At 39.6% G+C, this 3,371-nt stretch overlaps 1 protein-coding gene across 1 annotated transcript in view; it reads left to right on the top strand.

The window, feature by feature from the left end:
* HMGXB4 (HMG box domain containing 4) overlaps window positions 1-3,371 on the top strand; it is a 52,046-nt gene that overhangs the window by 785 nt on the left and 47,890 nt on the right. The window lies entirely within an intron of this gene.

The following is a 3,371-nucleotide window of genomic DNA, read 5'->3' as shown; positions in this document are numbered from 1 at the left end:
AGAAGGTACGAGGAGCTTTCTTCTTTTCCTCTTCACAGAGCTTTGTTGAACTAGCTGTTGCCGCAAAACTGCCAGGAGAATCCCACTCGTTTGCCGTGGGGACCACAAAAATGGTGGTCCTGGGGGCTGTTTGTGTAAATCACCGGGTATTGTGTGTATTCTTTGCGTGCAACCCGGCTTGGCCATGCCTTCGTGGTGGGAGCCTTCTCCATGCAGGCCCATTTTCCCTCCACTAACTACTACTTGTAGATTCACTTTATAGCGTGCAAAAGCGGAGAAACATCTCTGTCCCCTCTTGCTGAGGGCTACGCTGGTGGCTGATTATATTTCCTCCTAATAGAACAAATTAAAAAACTGAATCCCAAATAAAGCCTGTTGATTGGACAAGGCTTGTCAAAATTTCTATTGCTGGTCTTAGGGAATGTGTGTTGTCAGCCAATCTGTGCGGTGGTCGTGGTTCCGCTTAATTGCACTGCAATGAGAGAATTCAATCCCCATCCCAGACTGTCGGGATCTCTGCAGCTTCCAGAGCTGGCAGGGGCTGGGAGTGCTGCCTAGGTAGGTCCCTGGAGAAGGGAGTGGCAAGAGGATTCGGAGTCACTGTGTTCGGAGATTGGAGGAAACCTGGACGAAGATGAGAAGGCATCACTTGCCTGTATCCTAGAAGTAACAAGAAAATTTCCGAAATTGGCAACCGGCAGATGTGCCTCTTCCTTTACCTGCACTGACTGGCATTTTGAGTTATTGAAAGGAGTGTTGGAAGAAGAGAACGCAGAATCTTGGACGTGGCTCTCATCCTGGAACAGACCTGGATTTCAGAATTTCTCTTACTGCCCGTTTGCGGGACTCACTTTGTTGCCTTTTTTTCAATGCTCATTTACATTTTGGGGTGAAGAAGCTTGTTGATTGCGGGAGCTCAAGTTACCTCAAAAAAACAAACATCTGAAACCTTTTTTTTAGTATAATTTGAAGTTGCGAAATAACAAAGTACTATATGTGAGGATTTTTTTCCTCCTAATTACTTTGGTCATCCCAAAGGCCTATGCCTGAACATAACTTGTATACTTGTCTACAAGGGAAAAAGCAACTCTGCCGCCTCCTTTTCATATCCTAAAGAAAAGTCCCCGAAGAGCTCTTTAACAATTTGTGCATTTCATAAGTATACATTTTTATGGTACCAGTTTTTTACTTGTATCAACAGTATGAAATAATGAACTTATGTTGTCATATCTTGGCACACTGAGACAAACAAAATTATTCCTGCCTCGTGGAGTTGACAACATTGAATTTTATAAACTCCCAAATTATTGACTTGAGAATGGGTTAGCACCTGTTTCACATTTGCCAACATTTCATGTAATTATGACCTCCCTTTTCTAATGTGAAAATCAAACCTAGTATTTTTCATTTTCTGTAATCCTCACAATCTACTCTCTACCCCTGAACTCTGAATTTTCACAGATCGTATTCAAGACCTGGAAGGAATACCAGGGGTTCGTCTGATCTTATATAAATGTTGCCTGAACTCTGCCTTTCTTTCACACTGTTGCTTGAGATGTATCTGGTATCTTTCTTCTATGAGTCAGCAACCAAAACTAAACCCTGAGCTGCAATAATATCCTGATTTTAAAGAATGTAGAAATTCAAGGCCCATGATCTGCCCAAGCTGTGAGTGATAACAGTCCATTGTGTTTAATTTTAGTTTTCCAACCTCTTGGCTGCCCCAGTTCTTTAGTGAATTGGACTTGTCTTCAGGCCTCATTCCTTTTTTTTTCTTCAGGTTAGTTAATCCAGTAAATTATAAAATGCTCTTCAGTGTTTTTAAGAAAATGTAAACAGTGGCAGACCTAATCTAATATGTAATGCTAATACCACATTTTCTGTGTTGGCCTGTGCCTCTGAGAAGCAGTTCCTAATTTTCTATTCCCTTTCACACAACTTTTTAATCCACAAGTTTTTTAAAGCAGCCAGTAACGAGACCACGATACAGTCATCCTCTTTCTTTCTGTTTTCAGAGGTACTTATTTCTGTTCTGTTAAGTTGCCCAACTCTGTTTTATGTTGATTTTGATGTTACCAAAGGGAAGGCCTGTTTGTAAGTCTCAGGACCAGCCTTTGCTTACATTTACAAGTGCATTTTGTTGTTGACAAAACGTTGATGACTGTATTTATGACATTGAATATTGAAGTTTTTTGCCATTATTTCTCAAATATTCTTTGCCAGAATTCATGCATGAAAATTCATGCACGGAAAGTGTTTAATTTGAGGTCTCCAGTGGTTCTTGGCGTTATCAGCCTATGAAAACCAATATAATCTGTATATTTTTCTTATACACTCAGTATTTTAGTGCCATTGAGAGGATATGCTGTTTTCATATAAATGGATATAATTCCCTATATTTCCCTTCTCCTACCTGCACCCCTTTTGGAGTCAGCACCACTTGGGTGGAAAGGGGAGGACAGTAGTTTCCACTGAGAAACTTTCATCCTTAAATGCTGGAACATGAAAAACTGGCTACATATTATGTATCTTGCCTCCTCACATTTTTATCTGAGGCCTGAGCTTATGTCCCCTTCGTTTCCTGTGAAAAGGCCCTTCTAACAGGCAGTTCTCCAGTTTATCTTTAAAACGATCCAGTTAATGTAGTTTCATTACTCTAGCTTCTCTTACTTTGACCAAATCCATTCTTTATTTCACTTCTCAGAGAAGTGAAGAAATGCTTTTTTATGTTTCTTTTCTTATAAATCATTCTTCGTAATGCTTCATATTTTCCTATTTAGGCCTACCTGTACATTGTATTTTATCTGATTTGTGCAAGTAAGTCTTTTTAATGTAACTTATGAAAGCTCCCCTTGTTAATCAAATTCATCTTTTCTTTCACAAAAGTTCCATGCTTCAGTATTTTCCACAGCTACCTGGAGGAATTAGTAATGTGTCATTTAAGTGTCCTTCAGTATTTCTAAATCCCCTTATAATAATGAAGGTAAAATTAAATTTAAATAAATGATCAGTTAGATTAACTTTGTAAGCATCTGACTTAATTGGATGAGAACATTGCCAAAATATTTTATATGTAATTTTAAATTTCCTGAAGGACTTGTGACATTACTTGTTCTTAAAACTTTTAAAGAACTTTACCTTGGCTGGGCGCGATGGCTCACACCTGTAAGCCCAGCACTTTGGGAGGCTGAGGCGGGTGGATCATGAGGTCAAGAGTTCAAGACCAGCCTGGCCAAGATGGTGAAACCCCGTCTCTACTAAAAATACATAAATTTTTAGTATGTATTTTTAGTATATGCCACCACCTGTGGTGGCAGGTGTTTGTAATCCCAGCTACTGGGGAGGCTGAGGCAGGACAATCACTTGAACCT

This window comes from Colobus angolensis, unplaced genomic scaffold, assembly GCF_000951035.1.
Source record: "Colobus angolensis palliatus isolate OR3802 unplaced genomic scaffold, Cang.pa_1.0 Scaffold173, whole genome shotgun sequence".
Lineage (NCBI taxonomy): Eukaryota > Metazoa > Chordata > Mammalia > Primates > Cercopithecidae > Colobus > Colobus angolensis.
Note: the sequence above shows the minus strand (reverse complement) of the source record. Positions and strands in the feature narration are given on the sequence as shown.